This window comes from Mus caroli, unplaced genomic scaffold (genome assembly GCF_978045245.1).
Source record: "Mus caroli unplaced genomic scaffold, Mus_caroli_1 scaffold_17, whole genome shotgun sequence".
Taxonomy (NCBI): domain Eukaryota; kingdom Metazoa; phylum Chordata; class Mammalia; order Rodentia; family Muridae; genus Mus; species Mus caroli.
The window spans coordinates 56,200,821-56,218,862 of NW_028227272.1; positions in this window are offsets into that span (position 1 = coordinate 56,200,821).

An 18,042-nucleotide genomic window follows, 5' to 3' on the forward strand; every position below is an offset into this window, starting at 1 on the left:
AAGATCGTGAATCGACACATGGGACCTCATAAAATTGAAAAGCTTCTGCAAGGCAAAAGACAATGTCAATAAGACAAAAGGCAACAACAGATTGGAAAAGGATCTCCATCTATTGTAAATCAGATAGGGGACTAATATCCAATATATATATAAACAACTAAAGAAGGTGGACTCCAGAAAATCAAATAACCCCATTAAAAAATTGGGCTCAGAGCTAAACAAAGAATTCTCACCTGAGGAATACCGAATGGCTGAGAAGCACCTGAAAAAATGTTCAACATCCTTAATCATCAGGGAAATGCAAATGAAAACAACCCTGAGATTCCACCTCACACAAGTTAGAATGGCTAAGATCAAAAATTCAGGTGACAGCAGATGCTGGCAAGGATGTGGAGAAAGAGGAACACTCCTCCATTGTTGGTGGGATTGCAAGCTTGTACAACCAGTCTGGAAGTCAGTCTGGTGGTTCCTCAGAAAATTGGACATAGTACTACTGGAGGATCCCGCAATAACTCTCCTGGGCATATATCCAGAAGATGTTCATAGCAGCCTTATTTATGATAGCCAGAAGGTGGAAAGAACCCAGATGCCCCTCAACAGAGGAATGGATACAGAAAATGTGGTACATTTACACAATGGAGTACTACTCAGCTATTAAAAAGAATGAATTTATGAAATTCCTAGGCAAATGGATAGACCTGGAGGGCATCATCCTGAGTGAGGTAACACAATCACAAAAGAACTCAAATGATATGTACTCACTGATAAGTGGATATTAGCCCAGAAACATAGAATACCCAAAATATAAGATCCGTTTTGCAAAACGCACGAAACTCAAGAAGAATGAAGACCAAAGTGTGGACACTTTCTCCCGTCTTAGAATTGGGAACAAAACACACATGGAAGGAGTTACAGAGACAAAGATTGGAGCTGAGATGAAAGGATGGACCATCTAGAGACTGCCATATCCGGGAATCCATCCCATAATCAGCTTCCAAATGCTGACACCATTGCATACACTAGCAAGATTTTGCTGAAAAGACCCAGATAGAGCTGTCTCTTGTGAGACTATGCCAGGGCATAGCAAACACAGAAGTGGATGCTCACAGTCAGCTATTGGATGGATCACAGCCCTCCCACCCCGCCAATGGAGGAGCTAGAGAAAGTACCCAAGGAGCTAAAGGGATCTGCAATACTATAGGTGGAACAACAATATGAACTAATGTGGACACCCGACTTGCCAGCAAGGAGACGCCACAACAAGATTCTTCTGCACACGTTTATTGGGAGAGCTTGATAGTGAAGGCAAAAAGACCCGGAGCCCCAGAACTGGCGCTGCTTATATAGGCCTAGGAGCTGCGTGTCTATACCTGATTGGTTGTGCTTTCAGTACCTCATTTACATTCTCCTGGATGGGCTGTGACTTGGCAGGAAACCCTTATGCACATGTGCACATTGGTTGTTTACCCAACTTACGGTGGTAGACAGTGCCATCTTGTAATGGATTGTGTGGCTTCCCACAAACTAACCAGTATCCCCCCATACCTCGTGTCTCTAGCTACATATGAATCATAAGATGGCCTAGTCGGCCATCAGTGGAAAGAGAGGCCCATTGGTCGTGCAAGGTTTATATGCCTCAGTTCAGGGGTAAGCCAGGGCCAAGATGTAGGAGTCGGGGGGGAGTGGGGGGGGGGAAGCATGTGGGGGACTTTTGGGATAGCACTGGAAATGTACATGAAATAAATACCCAATTGAAAAAAAAGACTTATAATAGTGTGCTTTTCTTGAGTTCATCAAACATGACATGATCATGACAATGATCACATTGCTCTCTCTTCCCCTCCTCCCTCTCCCTCCTCCTCCCTGCTTCCCTCTCTCTTTCTTTTACAGCATGAATTGTGATACTTATGAAATACTTGGTGGTGGTACTGGTTTTCTAAATGTATAATAACCCTAAAACCCATTCATACAAAATAAAATATGCAATGAATCTGAGGTATCAGTGGCAGTACTTAATCCTGTTGCACTGGTTTACACTGCAGCTTTAGTGAACAAACTGGTGCAGTTTGCACTGCAAATGTTACTGTATGAAGCAACACAAAACTCCATATCAAATGCCTGATTTAGAGTACAGGTTACTATTGGATAGGAATTGTAATTTTTACAGTACATGCAATGTATTTTTCTGTTACATAGAACATCAATTTTATTACCTAAAACTAAAACTAAAAATTCATATCATAACTTCATAGCAATATCAAATTGCCCTGTGTTTTGATATTATTCTATTCAAATGAGACGTTTGGGTTTTAAAAATTGAGCCTCTGACTCAACTTTCATAAAAATTATTAAATGGAGTATTGCTTGGAATTATGATAGAATTTCCATCAATTTCTGAAATGGTCCTTAACATAATTTGCCATTTTATATTAAATGGTTTTGGAAAGTGACGCTCTTAGCATTGAAGGTGAGACAGGCAAAACAGCTATCAACTCTGAAAAGTGTTCAAGATGATTTCCATATTGGAGTAGTAAATATTTGGCCAAGACTTAATCAACACATTAAAACAAGTAAGTACAACTATTCATCATTATTGAAACTTTCTTTCTCCTTTAATCATGTATAAAATTACATGTGTGTCAAAATATGTCTTAAATACAATTCTACTAATGGTTCATTAATAATTGTATTACAAAGCTGAGACACAAACGAAGAAAGAAAACTGTAAGCACAAGATTGCAGTAGAGAGGGGAATATATATCCATCATTTCCAGACATCAAAGCCTGGGGTCTAAATTCCCTGAAGACCTTGTTAAAACGCACATTCTGCTGAAGTAGATGTGGGTGGACTGAAGTGGAGTCTACTTTATAGTAAGGTGATGCCCAAGGACACTGTTGTCAGCAAGCCATCACTGAAAGAACAAAATTATCAGATTAAAAAAAAACAACTTAAATACTATTTATGTGAATCTCTTCAGTGAAAGAAACAAAGAAGAGTAAGAATTAGCCACTAAGGCAGTGTATTTGAGATTACACAGGACTTGGAGGCTGGATCACAACCAGTGCACTTTAGTAATTTAAAAAATTACTCTAGTGGAAGTTTAACATCAGAGTAATATATACCAGTTTCTCTTCTTTAAATATAATTTTATTAGTTTTTTGAGAATTTTGTGCAACACATTTGTAATCATAGTCAACCCTTTCCCCTACATCCTCCCAGACCCTTGGCCCATTGCTATTCATTCAATTTCATTCAATTTTGTGTCAGTTTCGTTTGATTTGCACCCATCAAGTTCAATTTTTCCTGCCCATATATACTCTTGGATAAGTGGTCTCTGGTTGTAAAATGCTCTTGATGATGAAGAAAGACTTTGCAGATGGTTAGGGTTAATGGAATATGGGGAGTGTACCATGAACAAATGAATAGAGTCTCTAATACAGAGAATACCTATAGATTCTGTTCCTGGTCCTAGGTAGAAGCTATATAAACCTCTATTCCTGCACACTTTTGCCCAACCTGTGCAGACGTGAGATCTGAGAGGCTGAAAGAAATGGGCAGGCTACAAATTAATGCTCTTGACAATTTAACTTCAGTTTCAGTGCACTTTTATACACAAATATGATAAAGAAAGTAATAACCCAAGGAAGGTGGTTTAGGTTCAGAAAAGCATGATCAGAGAAACTTGTAAGTAAACATTGGTTAGCATATACTAATTATTGACACATCAGCCCTTTCCCAGACCTTTCTCAAGACAGACCAGTTCGAACACAGTTGCTGGCACATAACTTTAGCTTCTGTCTGGAAAATCAAAGAAGCAAGGCCAAAGCTCATATCTGGATTCAGGGTACACAGAGCAGATTGAGTTTTGTAGCTATGACCTGACATCATCAAGAATAAAGAAATCTTATAAACAAAATGCGAATGTATGTCATATGAGGCACAAAGTCTCATCAAACAACAATCCAGGGGTCAAAATGCACCTGAGGTAAAAGGCCCTCTGCCTTTTTTCCTTGAGCCTCTCTCACAGTTCTCAGTGGGCCCTGAGGAGAAAAGTACTACTGTTACTATGATAAACAATCATAGAAAAAAAATGGTTCTAGCCAGGCAGTGGTGGCTCATCCTTTAATCCCAGCACTTGGAAGGCAGAGACAGGTGGATTTCTGAGTTCGAGGCCATCCTGGTCTACAATGTGAGTTCCAGGACAGCCAGGGCTAAACAGAGAAACCCTGTCTTGAAAACAGCAACACCACCAACAACAACAACAAAAAAAAAAAAACTAAAAAAAAAACCAAGAAAGTTTCCTCAAGATATGTTGCCATTTTCATGGATCAGTGAATCACTCAACACTCCTCAAAGAAGCTTCTTGCAATAGATGGTAATTTACACAGAGACCAACATGTGGAGAGCATCCATACAGTGAGAAACCTTAGAGCATTCAGACAAAAATGGAATGCTTTTATCAAATTTCTCCTCTCTATCAATTTCCTCCTTTCATGGTTCAGGAAACTATAAGATGGGAAGCTTGTAAGAGCCAGAGATGGTAGATGGCTACAAGAATGCATTGTCTTCTATACACAAGAGGGCTAATGTCCATATATACTCACCTATTTAAGCAAGACCAAATCCCATGGAATGGATCATAAGCTGGGCCAGTCCATCATTGTCCATTTATTCAGTTTCTTCTTCATTTTTGTCTGCTTGTTTCCTTTAGACAGGAACAATTTGGGGTCAAAAATTTTGAAGGTGGATTAGTATATCCAACCTTCCACTAAGGGTCTTGTGTAACCACTGAAAGTGGTCTCTTCAGGTTCCTATTCACATTGTTGGGCATTTCACCTTCTGTCACCCACACAGTCCTGGGAGACCCCCCATCCCATGTCTCTCGGACTTTCTAGAGGTTTCCCCTACTGCCACCGCCAGTGGCTGCCTATTTCCATTCATTTTCCTGGCCCCCTGTGCTTCTATACAGTCTTACCCACATACCTGATCCTGCCCCTCTTTTCCTTTCCCCCTCCCATCTCTTACTCAGATTATTCCCTTGTTATGCTCTCTGGTTGAGCAGCTGGACAAGCCTAAAGGCTTAAAGTCACTCATGAGGCAAAAGAGTTTTAAGGAAGCTCTCCTCCTAGAGTCTAGCATTCCCTACCCATACATTAATTTTCCATTCTCGCGTTAGACTAGTGTATGGATCCACATGCTCTCTTTCAGTATTTTCCTATTAAAAGTGCTTTTTAAAATTGAATTTTGACATGGCTAAAGCCTTTTGCCAGTGTTTCAACAGTCCTAGAACATCCTTGACCAAGATCAAGGGCTTGGAATTCAGTAAGATTGTAAAACCTAAGTTACTCTCTTAACAGTAACTTACCATCACTAAGGAAGAAAGAAGTTTTAGACCAAAGGAGAAACCAGAATAGGTACTTAGAACCATAGCAGAATTACACCCATACACACGTATTTACAATGGCCTAAGGGGAAGGTGGACTATACAAGAGAATAAAATAGGAACTATGGCAAGGGCACGAAGCCCTTGACCCTGGCTTCTAAGATTAGTGAATCTTAGGTGGAGCCCTTGTTGATCCCAGCTGTTATCAATAAATTTTATCCCAGGTGGTTCCTGTTAGAACTTTTGTGTTTACATTCTTCTGTTTTATGTAAGATTTCAGTTACCTCAATTGTACCTTTCAAATATATCACCCAACTTCCTTATTGTCCTCTGCATAAAAAGTCTGATGCTCGATTCGAAAATTACACTCAGATTTTACATGATCTCTCTTGTGTGTGTCTGTTTGTCATTCATCCACGCTTTGTCCACCCGCTTTGAGAGGTCCGTTTTATGCAGACACAGGGACCCAGAGGTCTGCGGCAGCTGGCGCCTTCGAACAGGGACACCAGAGCGGGTTAGTCTTTCTTTCTTTTTTCTTTTTCTTCTTTATTTTCTCAGGCAAAGACAGGATCTCGTCTTGACCGTGCTGCAGACGGGCTGATTCATACATCAGTTAAGAGATGAGTAAGTTTTTATCATGGGGCAGTCAGAATCAAAAGGGAAGAGGTTCTTTTTGTCTGTCTTCAAGCACATGTTGTCTGGAAGAGGCCTAAAGATCTCAGATAAATCTTTACAAGAATTTTATGATTTCGTACAAAAAAATCAGTCCCTATTTCCAGAGGAGGGAAGATTAACATTAGAAGATTGGAAGCATGTAGGTAAGGATATGAGAAAGTTCCATAAGGAAAATCCATCTAGGGATATCCCCTCCAATGCCCTTATTCTGTGGCAACAAATGAGGGATCTTTTGACTGAGAAAACAGATTTAGAATTCCTTGCAGAGGAAGCTCCTTCAGAGCCCTCTGATAATCAAAAAACAAAACCATATGCTACTAATAAGAAAGTGTACCATACAGGAAAAAAAAGGCAGAAGGCTAGAGGAAAGTGAATCAGAGGCTATTTACAGTGAAGGTGATGTTGAATTGGATATTACTGAGGGAATGACAAGGCGTAAATTTAAGGGAAGAAAAGATCGTTTTCGCAGTTACCAAGACAACAGTGAGGAGGAGTCTTTAACTATGGAACCAGCCACCTGTAGACTGGCACCAAAGCCGCATCGGCTCTTGCTGCTGGTTGGCTTTGATGCTGCCGTGGCAGAAGCCAAAAGACTAGGAGATTTTACACTCACTTACCCGGTAATTTTCGAATAAGGAAGTGAGCCGCAATGGGAACCTTTGCCGTTAAAAACTGCCTTTAATCCCAGCACTCGGGAGGCAGAGGCAGGCGGATTTCTGAGTTCGAGGCCAGCCTGGTCTACAAAGTGAGTTCCAGGACAGCCAGGGCTATACAGAGAAACCCTGTCTCGAAAAACCAAAAAAAAAAAAAAAAAAAAAAAAAACTCTTAAGGAATTACAGTCAGCAGTAAAAACGCTGGGCCCTACTGCACCTTATACTTTACAGATTCTGGATGCAGTAGCAAGCCAGTGGCTTACCCCTTATGATTGGCATCAAACAGCAAAGGCTACACTCGTTCCCAGAGATTTCATTCTCTGGAGAACAGAGTATGAAGAGAGGGACAGAAAGTTAGCTCAGGAAAGATCTACATCGAGAAATGGAGCTAAACCCACGGTGCCTATGCTTCCTGGAAAGAAGGAGTATGCTAGACCAGCAGCACAACTGAAAATCCCAAAGGCAGTGTTGGAGAAAATCAATCAGATAGCTGTATCCAGCTGACAGAGTTTACCTCCACCTGGGGCTAAGTCCACAGTCCTTTCAGGAATTAAGCAAAAGCATGATGAGTCTTATGAAGGTTTTGTGGCTAGACTAGAAGAAGCAGTCTCTAGGATGCTTCCCCCAATCGGAAGGAACTGATATATTAATAAAACAGTTGGCTTGGGAGAACGCTAATACCTTGTGCCAAGACCTGATCATACCAATCCGCAAAATGGGTTCCCTACAAGATTATATAAAAACGTGTGTAGATGCCTTACCAGCCGTAATTCAGGGGATTGCTTACGCTGCAGCAATGAAAGGAGAAAAATTTAGCGCCTATGTAAAAAATACTTATGGAGTTACATGTTTTCGGTGTGGAGAGCCGGGGCACCTGAGAAAAGATTGTAAAAATCTCTCAGGAAACAAGAAAAGCCTTCCTCCAGGTCCCTGCCCGCAATGCAACAAAAGAGGACATTGAAAAAATAAGTGTAAATCAAAGTTTCACGAGGATGGAACTCTGCTCACAAAAGAAGCAGGAAAAGTTAGCGAGTCAAAAACTGAATAGGGGGCCGCCTCTAAGCCCCGATAAAAGAAAGGCACAGAGTCAAGAGGAGGGTAGAGAACCGACTCCTCTGAACCAGAAAGCTCCAGAGTTCACTATACATCATTTACCTAGAGCTACCCCAGGGAGTGCAGGACTAGATTTGACAACCTTAACTGATGTTATAATTTCTAGTTGGGATGGTATGCATCTCGTTTCCACTTTAGTGTCTGGTACTCTGCCTCCCAGGACCATTGGTCTCATTATAGGACGTAGCTCAAATTATAAGAAAAGCTTTGAGGTAGTCCCTAGAATTGTGGATTCTGACACTTTAGTTGAAATCAAAATTATGGTAAAAACACTAAAAGAGACAGTTCAGCATCATAAAGGTCAAAGAATAGCTCAGCTTTTGTTATTACCTTATTTACAACTCCCAAACCCTATGTTGAAAGGGGAGCGAGCTAGGAGACAATTTGGATCTATGGATACTGTAACTTGGATACAAGAAATTAATGATCACAGACCTTTTAAGAACATCGTTGTAAAGGGAAAGTCATTCAAGGGCCTTTTGGATACTGGTGCCGACAGATCCTGTATTGCAGGTAAAGACTGGCCTTCATCTTGGCCACTTCACTGGTCTTCCTCTACTCTACAAGGGTTGGGGATGGCCACTAATGTGGCCCAAAGCTCACAAATATTAAGGTGGAAGTGTGAAGGAAAAACAGGGCATATACAGCCTTACATCATAGCTTCCCTACCTTTTTCACTTTGGGGAAGAGATATTATGAAAGATTTGAATGTCAAATTGGTTACTTCTGACAATTTAAACTAGCAGAATTTTTCATAGGGGTCCCTGATGAACATTTATATGCTGATAAAATAGAATGGAAAAACTCAGAGACTGTGTAGATTAATCAGTGGCCCCTAACTGAAGAGAAAATACAGGCTATTGAAGAGCTAGTGAAAGAACAGCTGGAGAAAGGGCATATAGAGGAGTCCAACAGTCCGTAGAATTCTCCAGTGTTCATTGTAAAGAAAAAATCAAGGAAATGGAGACTTCTACAAGATCTTAGAACAGTAAACACTACTATGCATGATATGGGAGCTTTGCAACCAGGGCTACCTTCGCCAGTTGCGATTCCAAAACGATATTATATTATAGTTATAGATTTACAGGATTGCTTCTTTACAATAAAATTGCATCCTAAAGATTCCAAAAGATTTGCTTTCAGCGTTCCCTCAGTGAATTTACAAAGGTCTTATAGGCGATTTCAGTGGAAGGTTTTGCCTCAGGGAATGAAAAACAGTCCTATGTTGTGTCAAAAATTTGTAGATAAAGCTTTATTGAAAGTTAAAGAATTATTTCCACAAGCATATATGCTCCATTTTACAGATGACATATTAATAGCTATAGAGAGTAAAGAACAAACATAGCAGGTTTTGAAAGTAACTATAGAATGTTTATCTAAGTATGGGTTAGTTGTAGCCCCAGAAAAAAATCAGCATAATAGGCTGTTGAGCTACTTGGGGCACTTGTTATACAAAGATTATATTTCTTCTCAAAAGGTTACACTTAGATTGGATAAATTAAAAACTTTAAATGATTACCAGAAGCTGTTAAGAGACATTAATTGGGTTAGGCCATATTTAAAGCTTACCATAGGAGATTTAAGTCCCTTATTTAATATTCTAAAAGGAGACACTCATCCCAACTTGCCTAGAGTTTTGACTCCTAAAGCCTTACAAGCCATTGCTTTGGTAAAGGAGAGACTCTCAGAGGCCAAAGTACAACAATTAGACTATACTAGGAAATGGGACTTCTTAATCCTTAAAACTACCTATACACCTACTGGGTGCCTCTAGCAGGAGGGAGTACTAGAATAGATTTATCTGCCTCACACACAAACCAGAATGGTGTCCTCTTACTTGTTTATGTGTTCAATGTTAATTATTAAGGCTCGAACTCATTCCAAAGAATTGTTTGGTAAAGAGATACAAAATACAATTGTCCCATACAACAGACAGCAATTTGAACAATATTGCAAAATAATGAGGATTTGGGAATAGCGTTATAAGGATATACAGGACAAATTAAGTACCATCTACCTAGACACCCCTTAATTGAGTTTGCTAAAAATGCTGAATTTGTTTTTCCTAATAAAGTTTCCAAAGAACCTTTGCAAGAAGCACTCCTGCTCTTTACAGATGGTTCCTCTAACTGTAGGGCAGTGGTGTATAGAAAAAGATTTCCCCCTATAATAAAAAGGGTAATAGAGTTTTCTGCTCAACAAGCAGAAATTGCTGCTGTAATTCTAGCCTTAGAAAAATTTCCTCAGGCCTTTAATCTTTATACAGATTCTAAATATGTCACAGGCCTGTTCCCAGCTATAGAGACAGCCTTGCTTCCTGGCGATTCCAAAATCCTAAAAAAGTTACAGCAACTGCAGTCTCTAATTCAGAGTAGAAGAGAAAAATTCTTTATAGGACATATCCGTAGACATATGGGACTTCCAGGCCCATTGTCTTTAGAAAATTTGTTAACAGACAAATATACAAAAGAAATAATCATGAATGCCATAGAAGGAGCTCAGCATAGTCATCAGCTACATCATCAACATGCTCTGGCATTAAAAATAATGGTCCAAATTACTAGGGAACAGGCTAGACAAATCGTGAAGCAGTGTCAACATTGTCTGGAAGTACATCACCCACCAAAAATGAGTGTTAACCCACGAGGTTTAAAGGCACAAGTCCTATGGCAGATGGATGTTACTCATGTACCAGAATTTGGAAAGCTGTGCTATGTGCATGTTGTGGTGGATACCTTTTCACATGATGTCATGGCCACTGCCAGGACACGGGAGGCAGTAAAAGATGTCGTACAGCACTTGCTGACTTGTTTTTCATACCTAGGTGTCCCAAAGAAAATAAAGACAGATAATGGGCTGGCTTATATTTCTAGGGCATTTACAAAGTTTTTGAATCAGTGGAATATTCAGCATGTCACTAGAATTCCTTATAACCCACAAGGACAGGCAATAATAGAAAGGACTCATCAAGTATTAAAGAATCAGCTTGATAGGGTAAGAGCTGCGAACCATTTTACTCACCCCATCATGCTTTGAATCATGCCCTGTTTGTAATTAATCATCTTAACACCAGTGAACAGGGAGAGACTCTGAAGGTGAGACATTGGGGTCCAGTTGCCTTTAAGGCACAAACGTTAGTAATATGGAAAGACCTTTTGATGGAGTCTAGAGGGGTCCAGATACCTTAATCACTTCAGGGAGAGGATATACATGTGTTTTTCCACAGAATGCAGAATCCCCCATCTGGATCCCAGACCGACTCATCCAACCCACCCCGCCTCTCCCGCACACAAAAGCTCACAAAGAAGAGGAAAAGGGAGCAGAAAGAGAGAACACTGGTGGCCAGAATGAAAAAGCTCTCCCTATCCCCACCGCAGACTGCAACAACCAGAGCCGCCACGCCAGTACCGACTTGGGGACAGCTAATGTGACTGACTTGTGAGGCGAAAGGATTGGTGCAGAGGACCGGCAAGACATCCTCACCTAAAACAATATTCTTTGCCATGATGGCTTTAATAGCTACACAGTTGAACTCTGTAGCGGGAGGTAGTTTTTGGGCTTACATACCTAATCCACTGCTTCTTCACCCGGTCGGGTGGAATGAGCAGAATCTTATTAAGGTCATGACTAATAATTCTGAGTTATTGGGTAGATTCCTAGATTTTGGCAGGGACCATCATATTTCCAAGCATGTTAATTATGAAGGGAGGTCTAATGCAGCCCCTATGTGCCTAGTACTTAAAGGGGCGGTACCAATAGGGTGTTTGCCAGTCAACTATAGATCCTTTGTGACTTATGATCCTGACTATGGGGATAAATTTAAGCGCTGGGTATGGAAACTGCGAATCCAGATGCTTAGATATGACAATTATGATGAAACTTCTGAGAGTGTGCCTAGATTACCAATTCCGATTGTACGGCAATTACCAGAGATGAAGATGATGACTATACTTGGAATAGCATGGTTACTGAGTACCCCGTATGGCTAGATTGTGGATTGAAACATTCAGCCACTGTTTTTCACCCTAGGGGAACTCAAGACTCAGTAACAGATTTTTCGGTCCCATGTCCTAGTGCTGACTTCACTCGCTTTTTAAAGCAACTCTCAGATATTAAGTTTCATAGATTTGATCCTGATATGGGGAACGAGCCCTTAAAACATTGTTTTACTCCCGGCTTTGTAGCCCCTATTTGGGTTGGTCATTCTGTTGCTCACAATACTATTGCTATTCAACCAGAATTGTTTAGACTTGTTGTTGCTGCTAACACGATCTTTTTAAAGAAACCCAAAGCTCAGGTCAACTCCCCAATAGTGGTGAAAGCTTGAGCACCTTACCTGTATGCTATCTTATTGGGAAGTTCTGATAAAGTTAAGATCACTAATCTTGACAAGTCTTTTCATATTCATTGTTAATCTTGTCATTTAACTGTGTAAATCCTAATTTAGATAAGAAATCTACTGTTATGATTTTGTTAAAAAGACCTCATTATGTTTTGCTGCCTATCGAGTTAGGAAATGTGCCTTGGTTCGAAAATTCAGGATTACAAACTTTAAAAAGACTTAAAGAACTTATTAGATCCAAGAGATTTGTTGCAGCACTGATTTTAGGAATTACTGCCTTAATTACAATTTTAACTTCTTTTACATTGTCCACCACAGCCTTAGTCCAGCAACTGCGTACCGCTCATTTTATAAATGATATGCATAAGCACATCTCTGTAGCCTTGTCAAAGCTGCATATTATAGATAAAAAGTTGAAATCAAAGGTAAACGCCCTAGAAGAAGTAGTGCTAGCAATGGGGCAAGATGTTTCTAATATTAAGACCAGGTTAGCTACTAAATGTCATGCTTCTTTCCAGTACATTTGTGTCATCCCCTTACCTTATAATACAACCACTCATTGGAAAAAGACCAAGGCCTTTTCACACAGGGAGTGTGAAAAGATACTGATATTTCTCATGACGTGAAACAGTTAAAGGCAAAAATTTCAGATATTAGTAAAAGTCATTTGGACACTTACAATATTGATGAATTGGCTAGAGATTTGAAAAACAACCTAAGTACATTAAACCCCCCGGATTGGGTTTAATATATAATCCTACTTGTTATTATTTTTGGCATTGTTTTACTAGTAATCGTTGTGTTTCCACTCATCTTTAAAATGCTCCTGAGGTCTATAGCTACAACAAGGTGGGACATCCTGGAACTTCGGCTGAAAATTAAAAAAAGAAAGGGAGAAATGCTACGCTCTCTGGTCGAGTCAGCTGGATAACCTGAAAGGCTTAAAAGTCACTCATGAGGCAAAAGAGTTTCAAGGAAGCTCTCCTGGAGTCTAGCATTCCCTACCCATACATTAATTTTCCATTCACGCGTTAGTCTAGTGTATGGATCCACGTGCTCTCTTTCAGTATTTTCTATTAAAAGTGCTTTTTAAAATTGAATTCTTATCCTGAGCTTTTTTTCCCGCCGGCAAGTACACACTCTGGACAACCGGAATCTCCTGCAGCAAAAGCTATATTGCTTCTTCAAGAGGGAAGACCACGACCCCAGAAAATGGAGTCACTTATATAGCCCCTAGCCATGGCGTTTCAGCACCTGATATGGCATGTCAGCTCCTGATTTGTTGCTCACCCATCACCCCACTATTACGCCCCAAGAATGGGCAGTGACTAGGAGTGAGTTCACTCTCGCACCTGCGTACAAGGCCTGTTTACTAGTTAGACACAGCGGAGGCCAGTGCCATCTTATCATGGCGATTGCTCGCTGCGTGCACAGCTCTCCACAGCGATTGCTCGCGGCATGGCTCTCCACATCTCCCCATTTTTATTTTATTAAATTGAGGCTGGACTAGGTCTGTGTAATTATGCCCATCTGCTGTGGCTCCTGTTTTAGGTCGTTCCTCCAATGTCACAGCATTTCCTGTCATAGGTATCCCTATCGCCACCGGGCCCCATGTCTTAGGTTGATCTGTGCATGAGGAAAGTTGCTCATCCCTGGATAGCACAGTGCGATGTGACAGTAACAACTAAATGACCTAGGGCGAACTCTACAAAAGAGGCCAGCCACCAATGTCAACTAATTTTTGAGCATAGATCGCCAGATTTCGGGGGAGGCCCCTTGCGCAAAGGCAGGAAGTGCTTTAGTTATCACAACCTTGTCATTTGTTTGTTGGGTTCTGAGCTTGCAAACCAACCAGAGCATGAACACAAGTCCACAGCAAGTGGCAACACCAAATAAACCCACCCCCACCCATTCCTTAAAATAAGAAAATGCAGATGAAATTCAGGAAGACAGGCTCTCTGTCAAAGACAGGTCCACTCGCGTTGAGTTGATCTTTAAAACTGGCACCCTCAGGGCCTCAAGAGTCTCATCAAATCCCTCGGACCAATTTCCTGCAAGATACAAGGAAAGCTGTCTAGATAGATTAGCTGCATAAGTAAAATTTTCATATTGGACACTGGTAATACACAGAGCTTTCAGTTTTCTTTCACAACCCAACTGGGCCATCTGGTATAGAACGCCTATTTGTTCCTCCACCAGGTCAAGAAGCTGATTCCAAATCATCAGCCCTCCCTTTAACTTGGTACTAGCAGAAGTTTGGACAGTGATGGCATCAGCCAGATCTGCTGAAAGCTGATTTAATTTTGTGCCTGATTGAACCGTACTAGCCATAGTGTACCCTGCAGCTGTAGCAGCAGCTGTACTGGCTGAAATTACTATGATCACAGCAGCAGTAATGCCAAAATCTCTCTTTTGTCGAAACAGAGATAAGGTGGAGGGTGTTTCCACCGGAACAGGGATCCAACGTGGGATCCGCGCCACCATGGCATGGGTGTTCTTTGTTACATCCTAACATTGAGAAATCCAACAAGAATCATTGGAACAGACTTCAAATGAATCATTTGAAAGAATAAACAAGAAAGGGGGGTAAACACAGACTGGGGTAGATGGATAATTAATCTGGTTTACCAAAGTTTTATTGAACCCAGTGATCTCTACACTGGTATTAGTATATCCATAAGAGTACTGGGAGGCATCATGTATTCTCCAATACTGAGCAAATCTTGAGATACCAGTAAAAGAAGCCTTTCCAACTGCTCCTCCCTGGATTAAGATCAAAGGATTGAGTTCTGTACAACTGCCATTGACTCCACAAAGCACCCACTTGTGAAAGGGATGCATTCTAAAATCCTGTATGAAAAGTCCCTTTTTCATAACAAATTCCTTCTCTGGGTCATCTATCATGTTGGGAGAAAAGGAAAAGGTTTTACTCTGATCTGCCCAACGAGTGATGGAGGATTGACAATCAGACCAAGGTAGGATCAGCCCTTCACCTTCCAAGCTACAGTGAGGGGCTATTTTTGGTTGGGGGGACGTTCTTTGTCTGAAAAGTTAGGTGGTAGAAATGTACCATTAACCCAAATTGCCTCCTGCCAGAAGGTCCGATTTGTAAAGGTTATATCTGCGTTGGAAGTATCTTGGGTTGTGCTCACCCAACCTCCTCGGTACTCATAAAACTTCCCCAAAGCTCGAGCTGTGAGGTTAATACATTTTCCTGGTCCATTAATTTGAAAACATAAAGAACTCTGTTCTAATAAAGAGCGATTTTCTCCTAATGGTGCTCGGGTGGGATCATAGGGTAGATATGGTAAATCTAATGTCTTATTAGTAGTAAAGAAATTTGGAAAAAATACAGCATCATGGTGAACTGGCATTGGTTTAGGGAAAGTCGAGAGAATGGCCCATCTCTGTTCACCCATCATACTAGGAACCTGAGACAAGTTCAGCATTGTCAGGATCAGGAGCATTCCTCGGGAGGTCAGCATCTTCCACACCATCCTTGATTACTATCTTGTGGGTGAGTCATTCCGGCAGCCAAAATGGGTTGACTTCACTCTGTGGAAAAACACAAACAGCTCCCCTGGATCTTATCAAAATAGGACCTGGGCCTTTCCACAGACCAGATAAGACATCCTTCCATTTCACCATTTCTTTTGGTCTATCAGGGTCTGAGCTATGTCAATCGGCTGCAGAGAGAACTTGCTCGTCAAGATTCAAAAAATTAAGTGTAAAGAGTGTCATGGATGCAGCTACTCTTGGCACTGAGGGCAGAGTCTCATCAACTCCCCTTTTTGTTTTATAAAATAAGACTTGAGTGTACGGTGGTCATGTTCCACAATGCCTTGTCCTTGAGGATTATAAGGAAAGCCCGTCAGGTGAGTGACATCCATTTGATGACAAAATTGCTGAAATTTAGTAGAGGTATATGCTGGCCCATTATCAGTTTTAAGGATTGTGGGCTTGCCCCAAGCACTCCAAGCTTCTAAACAGTGCTGTATAACATGAGAGGCTTTCTCACCTGTTAAAGGTGTAGCAAACATAACACCAGAGCAGGTGTCCATGGAAACATGTAAATATTGATTTCTTCCAAAGGAGGAAATATGAGTGACATCCATTTGCCAGACCTGTAATGGCCTGATGCCTCAGGGGTTTACCCCTACATGAGGAGTAGGCAGAAATTGACAACAGTTTTGACATTGGGTGACAATGTCACGAGCTTCTTTCCTGGTTAAAGTGAAACAACATCTTAATGTTTCGGCCATCACATGGAAGTGTTTATGAAACTTCCTTGCAGCCTCTGCCTGCGAGGACAGAGCAGCAGCCACGATTCTAGTGACTTTGTCTGCCAAGTCATTTCTATGATACATGGGACCAGGAAGGCCAGAATGAGCCCTGGCATGAGTAATATACACAAGATGTCTTCTATGTAACAAGGCTGACTGAATTTGCTGGAAAATGTGAGCAAGCTTGCTAGAGGGTCTAATTAAGCCAGCAACTTCAAGCATATTAACTGCATTGACCACATATAAGGAATCAGATACAATATTGAGTGGTCCCGGAAAAGTTTCAAGGACCTCTAGAACTACCAAACACTCTACAACCTGGGGTGATGTCTCATTATATTGTTTAGATGTTACTTGGCCATTTACTACATATGCACCTATATCAGATTTGGATTCATCTGTATACACTACTACCCCATCCTGAAGTGGGTCTTTGGCTGTTATTACTGGAAACACTATGGCTTGGCTTAAGGCAAACTGTAAAATTGGATGTTTTGGATAATTATTATCAATTTGTCCTGAGTAAGAGGCAACCAAGACTGCCCAATCGTTAGTTGTTGCTGCCAGGGTTTGAACTTGAGCAGAAGTATAAGGCACAATTTGCATATGAGGTTCTTTCCCAAAATGAGTAATAGCTGCTTTTATCCCCCTAAGTGCAAGTTGAGCAACTGCAGTAGGATACCACTCAATGATTTTTGCAGGGGAAGCATTAGGATGGACCCACAATAAGGGTCAATTTTGCCATAAGACTGCTGTTGGTAACTGTGCAGTTTTTAATTTGCACAATTCAAATGACTTTGACTCGTCAATGCGTTGTAATTGAGCATCTTGTAAGGCCTTTTCTATCATTTGTAAAGCTTGACATGCAGCTGGGGTAAGTGCTCTGTGGAAGGAGATGTGGGTATCTCCCTCAAATATGTCAAATAAGGGCTTTAATTCTGCTGATGGAATTTTCAAAAATGGTCTTAGCCAATTATTATCTCCTAGCAATTTTTGGAAATCATTCAAGATATGTAGTTGATCTTTGCGAATCTCTAATTTTTGAGGAACAATTTTGTCAGGATAAATGAGTGACCCTAGGAAGTTTCCCATTCGAGCAACTTGCAACTTTTCGGTGGCCAACTGCAATCCCCATTGCCCTAACGTTTTTATTAATATAGGGTATGCATCTTGCAATAGCTATGAAATTTTATGGCAAATCAAAATGTCATCCATATAAATTATCACCTGTAATGATGGAAAATGCTCTCTAACTGACTTAAGTGCCAATTGCACATAAAGTTGACACATGGTGGGATTATTCACCATCCCCTGAGGTAGGACCTTCCATTGGTATCTTTGATCCAGCTCTAAATGATTAGTGGCTGGGATGGTAAATGCAAATCTTTGCCTATCTTGAGGGCATAAAGGTATAGAGAAAAAGCAATCTTTAATATCTATAATTATAATTTCCCAATTTTTGGGTAAGGCAGAAAGCAATGGTAGCCCTCGCTGAACTGGTCCAAACGAACGCATTTGTGCATTAATTGCTCTAAGATCATGTAATAAGTGCCATTTGCCAGATTTTTTCTTAATTACAAAAATAGGTGTA